Genomic DNA, 13960 nt, shown 5'->3' with positions numbered 1-13960 from the left:
ACACGTCTGATTAATGACTACTGCGAAAGTATTGTGATTTACACATTTGCCTAATAGGCAAAAGCTCTCTGGTTTGATCCTGTGACGAGACACAAATCTTTTGGGGTTTTGTGTTAGGAAGGACGTTCGGCATAAAAATTCTGCCAAATCAAACACATGGAGCTACCCGCTGTGGCGACACTTTGTGAATAAGGGAGAATCTAAAAGTAGCTTCTTTAAGTAAAACTGATTCACAGTTAGATGGATAATGATGTCAAGCAAGTTCTTTTGTGTGTGTGTGTGTGTGTGTGTGTGTGTGTGTGCTGCTGCCTGGAAGTACTTCCAGTTGTTTGAGCTACTCAATAAATTATAAAGAAATCTGCAGGACATCACTTTCTGATTTGTTGAGAAGACACAATCTTTGTCCATTCTAATTATATGTGGCAGCCCTGGATTTGTCTTTAGCATTTAACAGCTTTTTTAAAAAGACCTTAAAAAATATGGCCCAACAGACCAGCTGTTTTACTATTTACTTCTGCAGTAGCTGTACTGACTAGAAAGTAGCTTACAAAGTGTCATGCTGCTAACATGATTGGAGAGTGATTTGTTAGACTTTGAGAGACTTAGAGCTTTTTATTGTCATTGTGCAGTTTCTTGCACAGCGAAATTAGGTAGCTGGACCACAAAGGTGCTAAAGTAAGAAGAAGAAAAACCAATACACAACGAGGGGGGGAAAAATAAAAAATAAAATAAATAGAATAAAATAAAAAGCAGTGTATATGTATACATATGTGAGTGGAACTATATACATGGTGTACTGTATGTGTAGGAAACATTGAAACAGACTGGGACCAAAATAATTGCACATGAGCCAAAAATATTGCACAGAACATGGAAAGACTGAGATATTGCACATAGATGATCAACAGCAGTGTCAGGGTGGATGTGTTGGGGAAGTCTTTACACACTCTTAGTTTGCATTAAGAGTTCTGACAGCCCACGGGAAGAAGTTGTTCTTTAGTCTGTTGGTTTTGCACCTGATGGATCTGAGCCTTTTTCCAGAGGGCAGGATGTTGAAGAGGTGGTGGTTAGGATGGAGGTGGTCCTTTATAATTGCCCTGGCTCTGGAGAGACATCTTGAGCTGGCAATTAAGTCCAGGGAGGGGAGTGGACAGCCGATCACCTTCTCTGCAGTTCTGATGACCCTCTGTAGTCTCTTCTTGTCAGCTGTTGTGCAACCAAGGATGGCGTGCACCAGCACAGCCTGTTCTATCTCAGAACCCTCAAGAAATGGAGGCGCTGCTGGGCTTTCTTTACTAGGGCTGATGTGTTCATCAGCCCTAGTATCATTTGTGACATACAAATGATTTGTGCATTTGTATGTCACTTTACTCCTCACCCCTTATTCCACATAATTACTGCTCTTCTACTTTGTGCTTGCACAGCTTTTATTTTAATATCTGTAACTTAGTTTTAGGAGTCAGTTTGATCTTTCAACACTTACCAAAGATGAAGGAAAAGAAGAGTTTTGTACTGCTCAGAACACTTTTGCATCATAGCTAAATGAGCACACATAGGATTAGCTTGCTCTTGCAAATTACCAGAGCAGTCAAAAAGTAGTTCTGAAGTCGAACTGTTAATGCTTTTTTATTTTTTTTTATTTCATGCTTCTGCACGAATGACAAGCTTCAGAGTCCAGTGTCTGATGTCTACACTAACACTTTTGCTGTCAGCATAACTTGTGATTTTGTTTTCATAAGCACTGACCTGCGATGATGTACAGCAGAGGTGGATTCAGATTTGACAGAAGGATTGTGATAAATGTTTTATTTACAAGGGCTAGATGTTGGCAATAGCTTTGCACTTTCTCATGCGCTGTATTTAAACTGCATGTTAAACTGCATCAATACTATCCCATAAGATTTAATAATAAAAACTATCTCTGAGATGTTTTTCTCTCACCACTTCAGTGAGCTGTTTCGACACACCCAGACAGTAAATCATGATAGACAACTGCTGCTTTGAAGTTCTAGGTCAGTATTTATCAAACTGATTTCAAGTTGACAGTGCAGTACATGGAGAAATGAAATGGGCAGTGCAACAAGTTAATACGTAAAATTTCAGAAGCAAACACAAACAAACAAAGACAGAGTTAGTGGCAGTTTGGGAGTAGCACTTTCTGTAATTATACATACATTTAAAAAACAAGTAAATAAATAATAAAAAAAAATGTTATCCAGAACAAATCCAGTGTATTCATACATGTAGTTTCATAGTTTGAAGGGAAAACTGACAGATATGACAGATCCAATCTAAGCAATGTAAATCGTAAATGTGCTGTATTTATATAGCGCTTTACTAGTCCCTAAGGACCCCAAAGCGCTTTACACATCCAGTCATCCACCCATTCACACACTGGTGATGGCAGCTACATTGTAGCCACAGCCACCCTGGGGTGCACTGACAGAGGCGAGGCTGCCGGACACTGGCGCCACCAGGCCCTCTGACCACCACCAGTAGGCAACAGGTGAAGTGTCTTGCCCAAGGACACAACGACCGAGACTGTCCAAGCTGTGGCTCGAACCGGCAACCTTCCGATTACAAGGCGAACTCCCAACTCTTGAGCCACGTAATATCAGTGGTTTAAGACATCAGTATACATGTATTATGTGTATCATCATGCCTGAACATGTACCTACTGGCCAAGGGTTTAAGTAAAAAAACAAACAAGGAAAAACAGTCTTAGTGAAGAATCTCAGCGACTGTGAAAGTTGACAGGCCGAAAGAAAATCCATTTTTAAATCTTTGGATGCATTTCCAAGTATTACCTCTGCTTTGTGTAGGCTAAACTACAACGTGCTCTTTCGTGACCCTCGCAATTTTTTTTTTTTATCAGACTTATTACTCCATAATCGTTTGGCTCCTGAGAAAGCATCGACAAGAATTGACATTTTCTTAAACATACTTTTGAAAAGTTGAACAAAGTTCTGAGTTCAACTTTTACATACAAAAGAATTAAAAGGCATTAAGTACGGATAAATCACACTGATATTTCTACTGTCTCTTTTTTGTCTCTTCATCTGTAACTTGAAATCAAACGTGGACTGTGTGTCAAATATGTGTTCTGGAATCAGAACATCATATTTTTGAAATCTTCACTTAATAGCATTTCACAGGTAATAAATGTAATCACTATTAAGCATGTTTTGTGTCAGAAACACAGTATATAAGTTCACTGATTGAGGTTCTAAACTACTGTTTCAGATATTATTACAGAATGTAATTAACGAGCATGGACACCTTGTGCTCACTGTTTTTAGATTTTCCCATGTGTACTATTTTCCTCTTTGTCCAGTGGACTTGCACCTTGATTTCAAATAGCAGAAAAGTTGGACTGGTTTTAAAAACTTTGCATTTCTCAATATGGTCCTGGTTCAACATACTCCCCCTTCTTTGCTTCTTCTATTGACTCTTACTGGGGATTTATGCCTCAGCAGGAAATCTACATCTATAAATATGTCATTATAACAAACCCCTTTCAAACCCTACAAAGTAGCTTATGGTGCAACATGACATGCATCTCCCTAGAAATGCATGTCAGGTTACACTACCCTTTGGGTCAATGCATTTGTGATTGACCTCTTCTTTGCATTTCCAGGTTTTCGCCGCAGTTTTATAATTAATCAGTGAGAGAATACCAGTCGCTAATAACAATCAATATAAGAGTCAATATAGGAGAAAAACAATAAATATAAGAAAAAAATAATAATAGCATAAAAGTCAGAAAACTCCTGGAGAGAAATGCTGAAACAATTTCTCAGAATAGAAATAAGAGAATGTACAAAAAGAAATGGAAAAATTTTTGAGACGAATTTGTTTACCCCTATGAAATATTTGTATGTATTAATAACATTGTGGTCCTGCCAAAGTGTTTTATATGCGGTGCATGCCTTTGTTGTGATCAATTCAAAAACTGCAGTGATGAATTAGATTAGGTTCATTTTTTAGCATAGCAGGAACTGACGATACTGAACAAAGTAGTTGTGGACAGTATCGACCCAACATGCAGTTACATTTCTGGAGAGGTGTATGGTTGGTTAGACTGGAAGTTACAGCATAGGGTATCAGATAGGTTTGTGGTTACAATTTCCCTCTGAAGTATAAATCCCCAGTAAGTGTCAAACTTGTCAGTCCCCATTTACAGACGCATGCACAGACCCAGAAAGCCAGTGTTAACAAAGAAAGGTGATAACCCCTGTTATGATACTCGATCTTGGATTGCTTATATGGGATTTTGTTGAGTAGACTAACATGAAGAAAGCTTTCCTAGATCCCTAAAGGTAAATCAAAACAGTCAGAGAAAAACAGACCATTTCTCACTAAAGGTGAGAAAAATATGGGAAAAGGAAGTCAAACAAACCGGCCCCCATGAGGGTCAAGATCTTTCTGTTAGCCAATCAGTGCTGAAGGGATTCAATACAGTGTCTGGCTGATTGCTGAATAATAAATCATGTTTTATAGTTAAACATATAGCTGCAAAGATGAAAATAAAAATAAATACAAGACAATATTTCAGCATTACATTTGTGTTCTTGGAATTTCCCCTCATTTTCCCTTAACTTTATTTGTTTAATTGTTAAAGAGGTTCTTTTTTTATGCAGCAGTGATTCACAGATCAGTATTAAGTGGATAAATAACCAAAAATAACCCATCCCTCTCAAAATAATCAGGTACAAGAATTGGATGAAAATGGGTGAAAAGCAGCCAGTTTCCCAAATGTCTAGGAGAAGTTGCTCAAGATGACCATAAAACTATTTCAAAATCTGGCTCCTTGGAACCAATATTAAAACACAAGGGGTGCATTAAGACTTTTGCACAATGCTGTATGTAAAAATGTGCAATTTGTTATGTAATGTGCATTATATAAGCAGCAAAGGAGCATTATGTATGTTGGATACAACAGAGTGAAAGTTCAACGTGAAGTATGTGTGTGTGTGTGTGTGTGCACGCGACAGTGGCTTTACATCTGTTGTTGAGTATAAGTTTAGGCCGTATAAGAGAGAACAAGAGAGACGGCTTGATTTTGCATTTCTTGATGCGTAAGAAACCCCTGACACGTTCTGAAAAAAATGAAGAGATGAGACATAATAAGATGGCTATAACAACCCAACAGAGAGCAAATAGAATTTGAAGAATTTGCTGGAGAGTGAGAGAACTGAGAGGCAGGGAACAAGAAGGAGATGCAGATCAATAGAAGCAGTCACAAAAAGAGCTAAAACGCCTGAGTGATGTGTGGAAATGGAGTCAATGAAGGACAGATGTGCTGACAGAGAGTGAGACGAGGAGTGACAGCGGAAGAAGCCAAGACGGGGAGAGGGAGAGTGAGTGAGAGATTGAGGCTAGGCAGGAATAAAACGGTTGGATGAGAAGAAGGGTGGAAGAGGGACAGACCTGATGGCTACAAGTCAGACTTTCACCGAACATGAAAACAGAAAAACTATTTCCTAGATTCCTCCAAATCATCATCAGACCCATTCTGCTGTTGTACCACATACAATAATACTGTGAGACATCTAACACTTCATAAAAGTAAGAACAGTAACATAGAAATACAGATAAAATATGAGGAACAAAAAGGAAAGCTGAGAACTTAAACCTCAATAAACCTCAATAATCTTTTATGTTTCTTTGGCAAATGTTGATGCTTGCAAATCTGAAGTATATAAATATTGCAAATATTATACTGTGGCTTTTACAATCACCAGACAGAAAACATTTAATAGACTTTCTTAGACAGTAGCCTTCACACTTTCCATGTTTTCTTACTAGATAAGTAACCTTGTAAACCTAGATACACCTAGATACCTTGATAGAATTCATCCCTCGGCTACAGTTTACCATTGGTGCTTTTAATATTGGTAAGTGCTTCTTTTATTACAGAAAAAAAAGTAAATTTCCTTATTAAACACCCTTTGGTAGAAAACACCTTCAGCCTTGTTCTGCATTTTACAAGCTGTTTTATGTATGAATTTTTAAAGCAGACTACTTTAAACACACACATGGGGGGAGCAACAGCTGTGCAATAAAGGCAAACCTGGCTGCAAGGACACAGTGAAATGTATGTCCTGATCAATAAATATTCCATCATTATTACTATACTATTGATTATACTGTTATTGCTCTATAGGTGGCCCAAATAAAGTATGGCATTTATCTAGAAAAAAACTATTTCAGCTTACCAAGCAGCTGCATGATCAGCAACACAAGGAGGGGCCCATACAGTCTTATTTAACTCATATGGCAATGTTCTTCAGTAGTTTAATTTACTTTAGTGCCAGCTGTTCCTGTGTTGTTCTGGTCTTTGTAATATTGTGGAATAGAAATTGTGTGTGACTGAGTAAAACAGATTTCATTCATTACAGTTGCAGCTGATGCCTTGTGACTTCTAGTAGGTGGCACAGACCTAAAGTCCTTAGTGGAAACTTTAAGAGATTCAATTTAGTAACTACTATACTTCTCCTCCAGTACTGACGTACTTACGTTATTGTGCCCACGCAGTCAGAAATAGCATGAAAGGAGGAGCTATGGTGTAGAATGCATGCCGCCTAAAGCTTCTCATTTGTGTCTTCTAAGTGAGATTTATATTGGAGGATATCAGCTAAGCTATCACCTAATGATAGCTTAGCTGAAACCAGCTGACATGTTGGAGCTTGGCTTTGTTGTCTGCCTGAATGAACAACATGATGACCATGTGGAGTTGTCTGGTAAACAAATCAAAGTCAGGTTATACATAATTCGTGATACTGCAATTGTAGAGTAAAATAGAATAGAATAGAATAGCCCTTTATTGTCATTGTGCATGTACAAATTGTGAGCGCTCCACACCAACTGTGCCAGAATAAAATATAAATAGTAGACAGCAGGAATAAATAGCAAATGGGAGAAATATGTACAATCAAGAGGGATGTATACAAAAATAAGAGAAATGCACACACTGGAGAACAAAATAGTTGCAAAGTGCTCGGAGGAAGTGGAAAGAAAAGAATTGGTCTGAATTGGATTCATGTGTGAATGGCCAGAGTGATGAAGGTAACAGACCATGGTTCAGATTAGTGAGGTGGGTGGGCAGGGGTGGGGTGTCAGGGGATGGTGTTTGTTGACAGTCTGAATGGCCCTGGGGAAAAAGCTGTTTGTGAGTCTATTGGTGTGGGACCTGATTGACCTGAGGCAAGGATCAGAGGGCAGCAGGTTAAACAGGTGGTGGGTGGAGTACAGGGGGTCACCTGTGATGGCCCTGGTTTTCCAGACACAGGAGGATCTGGTGATGGTCTCCAGGGGTGGCAGAGGGCAGTGGATGATTTTTTTGGGCGGTGTCAATTTCCTTCTGCACAGCCTTCTCTACAGAAAGGTGTTTTCAACCACTGCTCCTGTGCAGTCCTGTCAAATCCCAACTGCATGTTGCTGGAATAGAGAAGAAATACCAAAGAAAAAATTCAGATAAAAATGCAGTGTGAAAGAAACAGACAGTGGCTTCAGTTCACACTTTTTTTTTTTTTTTTTTTTTTTGGCCTGTCCCGTTTGGCTCTTTTGCCATCAGAATTGTTGTCTAAAGGCAAAGAAAGATGCCCAACGGATTTACTTTACCAAACTGACCATCCCAGCCTTGCCGTAATGGTCCATTTGATTCACCTTTTATTGTTTATTTTATTTTCACTTACTGAATACGGGACAGACTTGACTGGGGGAAAGAAGGGGAGAAAGAAAGAGGGAAAGAGAAACAGCTGAGAAGAGGGACGGGGGAGAAGGGCAAAAGACAAAAACCAACAGAACGGGCAGAGAAAAAAAAAATGCATATATCAATCACCTGGATCACCTGCTGAGAAAGAAAAAAGAAAGCAAGCAGAAGAGAACAAGAGTAATAGAATAAACAACATCACAATGATATATGGGAATATGACAGTAAATACTAAATGTTAAACATTATTGTGCAGCACATAAGATCAACAGAACACAGTGTGCTTTGAGGTAGGAGCCAAAAAGGGTGTAGTTTGTGGGTGTGATCACCCGTGTGTACACCTGTGAGCATGGACGCGCTTGTTTTTTGTTTTTTTAAAAGGTTCCTTCATGTAATAATCTGCTAGAGGGTGTGGGGGGGCCACAGCCCCGTCCTCCAGGGCATGAAGCAGGTGTGGAGGAGATCAAAACTCCAGACATCCAGAGGCCCCCAGAACACAAGAGACCAAGGAAGACCAACAGAGGGGCAGCTGCGCCACTGTCCCGGAAAGAGCTGAGGAGAGTCCCAGATGAGGGCTCACTCAGCAGCCGCGGAGCAGAAGCCAGGGGGAGTTGCAGTGACGCGCCCGTGAGCTCCGCCGGCAGCCAGCTGCGCCTGAGTGACCGAGCCCCAGGCCGAGAGGCCGGGGGCACCCCACCTCCGAAGTGGCCTGAGCGAGCCCCAGGCTCCAGGCCCCGATAAGCGGCCGCCAAGGAGTGAGCCGGTGTGTACCTGGACGCCCATCCCCGGACACAAAGAACCACCAACGCACCGATGTCTGAGGGGGTCCGCCACTGGCAGGGGAAGTGGTGGTAGGGGGAGATAGGCCTCCAAACCTTGGAGGGCCTGAGATGTCCCCAGAGAGGTGGCGCCTGACACCCAACCTGACATATAGACACAGACATACAGGCACACACAGATACAAACATCCATTCCCACCCTCATGCTCTCATATGCACTTACTCCACACTCAACCAACGTGGAGACAGACATAAAGAGACGTTGTACACACGATCACACTCCCCAAGCGTACTCTACAAACCGGGTCTAGGTGCCCCCGCCCCTGGAGGGGGGAACTGCACCCAGACCCAGGTGGTGTTTCCCTTTTCCCTGCGGTGGGGGGAGGCAGACCGCCCCGACTCCGCAGCAGCAGGAAGGCTCCACACTCCAGACCGCAGTCGGACGGCCAACTCCTCCTCCTAGTCCTAGCCCCCCCCCCGCTCCAGCAGGTCGCAGAGAACGGGGGTGAGAGAAGACTCCAAACCTCCCTCCACCCGTTCATTGTAGTGTTGATGCATATGTGTTCTAAGGTGCAATTAAAACCCAGGAGGGCATGGAGCTACCTGCCAGAGAGCAGCAGGTAAGCGCATGGTCCCTCCTGCTAGCCCTCAATGTCTACGTGTATTTAAAATTGAGAGGTGGGCAACGATGCCAGGGGTGGGGTGTACACCCTGATGGTACTTTGGACTCCGTGTATCGTGCCCACCCCCAAGATCCTATATGTATGTGTAATGAGAGTGTGAGTAATGTGAATGTCTAAGTTGTGGGATAAAATTGAGGCAGAGGCAGCCAGAAGGGGACAGAGGGGGGGGTAGCCTCCTCTGCACCCTGGTGACATACCCCTACTCCAAGGCCCTGCATGTGTGGGTGGTTGTGGTGGAGCGGGAAGAGGGAGGCAGCTGGAGATGGGGAGGGAAGGAAGGGAGGGGCAAGTGACCCCTCCCTGGGGCCAGCTCCCCCGCTGACCCCAGTAGGCACCCCCATACTCCGCGACCCGCCAGGGAAAGGGGGCCCAGGCCCATCCAGACCGGGCCCAGTGCAGCAGCGCCGCCCGGCCCCACAGAGCCCGGTACAGTCCACCCAACCCCACCACAGAGAAAACTGCACCCACCCCACCATCCACTCATCTTCCAGACTACATAAGACAATAAACACCCAGGCTGAGATCTTCCTCCACCTCTCCTGTATCTCCCCCTCCTGCAGAGGGAGCTCCTGAGGAGAGGAAAGCTCCTGCAAGATGTGACAATCTCCCCCACCAGTTGAAGAGCCCCCCAGGTGGCTCGACGCACCGGCGGCACCCTGCTCCAGGGCTGGGCCCCCATGCACCCACCCGCCCACAACCCCGGCAACACACCAACCAGGACCCAAGCCCCCGAGGCCCGGTCCGGGTCCCAGCCCAGAGACGGAGCGCCCCCAGAACCTCACGCCCATCCCGGACCCACCCAGGGCCAGCCAGGCTACCAGGTCAGTAACCCACGTCCGTCAGCACAGACCCTCCCCTAGCCCCGCTGCACACAGCCGCGAGGAAACAGTCACTTGAGAGCCAACAGAGCCCCTAACCGGACATGACCGCTACCCCGGGTTGAGCCCCCCACTTTTCACTGTTTTAAACACTGTTCCACTCTTGACTTTACTCAGCACATACAAAAATGCTCTAAAACATGATTAAATTTGGCTGTTTTGACTGAATGCAGAGGTTTTTTTGGGTTAGCACTTTGGCCAAAAATATAAGATCCTAAGATCCTAATATGACAAAAACACACTGGATAGATTAATCAAATAAACCAAGAAAACAGGTGTTCTGTGTACTGTGTTAATGTTAGAATAATTAAGACATTAGCATGCAACCGCTGTAATGATGCATGAGATTATTTAATCATTTTGCATTAAAATTCATAAAACTATCAACTGTGTCTGTTATCTCAGATAGTGATTCCAGTAAATTGCCTCCTGTGTGAGAGGTTTCTCTCATCCATGCCCTTTATTCTCCTTCACATTATTCATGTCTTCTGTTGGGGTCACGTTTGCCTGAGCAAACGTGAAAAAAGATATGTTCAGTAAAAAGCAAATCAAGATAAGCTGTAGCTTGATGAGTGAGTAGAGAGATTAGGACCACAACTGCTCCACTAAGAAGTTAATTGTATAGCAGCTTGTAGTGGAAAGTAAATCCATATATGGGAGATAAGTTATATTCTGTCTGACAGCTGGAAGCCTTATCACTGCACTGTTACATAATTAAGAGGGGATCATTTCTAAAGATCCCTATGAAGGCAGTCAGAAGGACATGTGTTATGGAAAAATCTTCACTCTATTTATATCATGAGCAACTCTGTCTTTGCATCAGGCCACTTTACCAAACTTGTATTTGAGAGAAGAGCTTGCACATCACCAGGTTACTGGACATACTGGACATTTTAAGCTCATAGATTTTAATTTTTTCCAAATGAAAAGCTGCACACAAGTCATAGTTAATGTCTTCATCAAAGCATTTTTTTGTATCTTTGATATTTTATCAGAAACCAGATATTTTCTAATGGGGCTCTTTATCTTCTGTGCAGATTCAAGCAGAATATATTTATGACGTTTTTATTTTTTTTCTGCAAGTGCAAGAAATTAGAAATAACTAAATACATAATCATGCTTTTGATTCTACAGGGTGGGCCATTTATATGGATACACCGTAATAAAATGTGAATGCTTGGTGATATTAAAGTCCTGTTTGTGGCACATTAGTATATGTGAGGGGGCAAACTCCTCAAGATGGGTGGTGACCATGGTGGCCATTTAGAAGTCGGCCATCTTGGATACAAGTTTTGTTTTTTCAATAGGAAGAGGGCCATGTGACACATCAAACTTATTGGTAATGTCACAAGAAAAACAATGGTGTGCTTGGTTTCAACGTAACTTTATTCTTTCATGAGTTATTTACAAGTTTCTCTTTCTTCACAGCCATTGACATGTCGAAGAGGTTAACACATGAGGAGCAGTTCAAAATTGTGTTGATATCTGGTGAACGCAGTAACCGGGTCATTGCAGCAGATTTCAATGCAAGACCCCCTACGAGACCACCCATCTCCCATGCTACAGTTAGCAAACTGCTTGATAAGTTTCGTGAAACTGGTTCAGTGTTGGATTTGCCAAAACGTGGATGTAAGAAAACTGTCACTAATGAAGAAACATCAGTGCCTGTCCTAGCTTCATTCAGCAAGAGCCCAGTGTTGGATTCAGTGAGGACCAACTCCTCTGACTAAAAACCTCAAGTGACATATAGTGTCAGATTTTACAAATACCAAAAGTTTGCACATTTTTTTCCTTGTCTTTTTGCACAGTCTGTACATTCCCTTCAGATTTGCAGTAGTAAATCTGAGAGGTTACTCTGGGATACCACATAAACTAGGGGCTGCAATCGCTGCACATTCTTCAGGGAGCTACTGCACACCAGCTTATGACCTGCAAACACTCAAATTATGCATGCACAACTAAGCTTGTTGACAGTTTGTGTTAAGGTCTCGTTTTTGAAAAACACAGTGAAAATCAAAGTTCGACACCAGTAAAATTAGATGCCATTCTTGGTTTCAGGTTCTGGTGAAAATAGTCAGCACTGATACTGCTCTTTTATTCAGAACACTTTACAGTCACACCAAAACCACTCACAGCAAACAAGGGACTGTCATATTTATCAGAAGACTCTGGAGTTCTGCATTTCGTTCAGGGGCATTTTGACATGTGGACCGGAGGAGCTGCCCTCAGTTTTGGAAAAAGTGCTGCAATGCTCTGTCATCCAAAAACCAAACAGAATTATATTCAACTGTTCAAATAGAGCTCAGCAAGTACAGGTCTGAAACATGGATGTGCAGAAGGGCAGCATAAATAAATATTTTACTCTGTGTTCCATATGTTAAAAATGTGATTTCCTAAATATGATCAAAACAGGATGTGACTCATAACACGCGGGGTGAAAGTATGTCATTTAGAAATTGACTTGTAGTGTTATGAGTCATTACGGGGGTTGTGAATGCGGGGTGAAATTAAATGGGGAGCAAAAGAGAGGGACAGAAACAGAGACATATGGTGCTGTCACAGTAACAGACGGGGTGTAGACATGCGGTAAGTTGCGGATGTGAACAAAGATGCAGGGTCAGCAATGGTTTCATACACACATACACACATACAAAAACCACATCTCTTCATCTTGCAAAGCTTCTGTATTTAAAAAGCATAACAATGCTCCCACTGACTGACAATAAGAACTGCTAAAAAGATTATTCAGCTTACTTTTCATTATGCTCCAAATAACAGCAGATGTTTTTCATGCTAGTCAAAGAATCCTTTCTTATCCTGAATCAAATGCTGCATGCCTAAAATTAACAATTACCATGCCACTTACTTTTTTTTTAAGATTCTACAAGGAGATACAGAGTAATTAGTTACTTCTGACTGATATGTTAAGCATCCAAATTTAACATGGTACATTATATTAATAAAAACATAACCAAGGTGAAGTAACATTTGTAGTAAATCAGTTTTATGTCAGGGGAATATAAATGTTGTTTATAGGAGGTGGCTTAGAAAGGCAGATGGGCTATATTTAAAATAGAAGCTATAACTCAAAAGAATCAAAGAAGCCATGATCAAGACAATCTTCTTGTCATATAATGCTGAATTGTACACTTAAGTCATGTGTGCAAATGCAAGCTAATTAGACTGGATGTTAGGTGAAACTGGAATGGCAGATGTGCTTTATGAGGCATGTCTGCCTACAGTGAGGACATTAAAACATTCAGTTTAAATCATAAAATGTTCTATAGTCTCCTCAAATAACACAGCTGACAAAGTATCTGTATTAAATCCTTTCTAGGCAAGTGGGACTTCAGCAGCTCATTATCTGAATCAAGCATCGTGGTGGCTCAGAGTGAGGCATTTCTGTGGGACTCTGCATGCAGGGCTGCACAAGAACTAGAGTTGGCCCCAGGGCATCTCCTAAGATCTCATAATGATGTAAACATTTCACACAAGTTGTAAGCATTTTTAAAAACAGGATTAATGCTATTCATCATGTTTTCTATCATGTCTAAGTAGTCAAAGAACAAAGGATTTTTAACAGTCCAGGGTGTAATTATTTTCTGAAGAGACAGCACTGTAAGCTGTGAATGTCCTCCACGTGACTGTGTGTGTTATCTCCAGGCACTTTTTCCTACAGTCCAAAGACATGTGGTTAGTCGGGTAAACTGGTGAGTCTAAACTGGCTGTAGGTGTGAATGTGAGCGTGAATGGTTGTCTGGCTCTCTGTGTTAGTACCGTGACAGACCAAGTGACCTGGGATATGCTCCAGCCCCACTATGAGCTGAAATTGGTTGAATGGATGTATGGAAGGTGTATCTGGTGTTGTTTGTCTCTTTAACCAAGAAAAAACCCATATAAACAATA

This window comes from Aulonocara stuartgranti (assembly GCF_965226115.1).
Source record: "Aulonocara stuartgranti genome assembly, chromosome: 20".
NCBI lineage: Eukaryota > Metazoa > Chordata > Actinopteri > Cichliformes > Cichlidae > Aulonocara > Aulonocara stuartgranti.
This window is presented reverse-complemented; position numbering follows the sequence as displayed.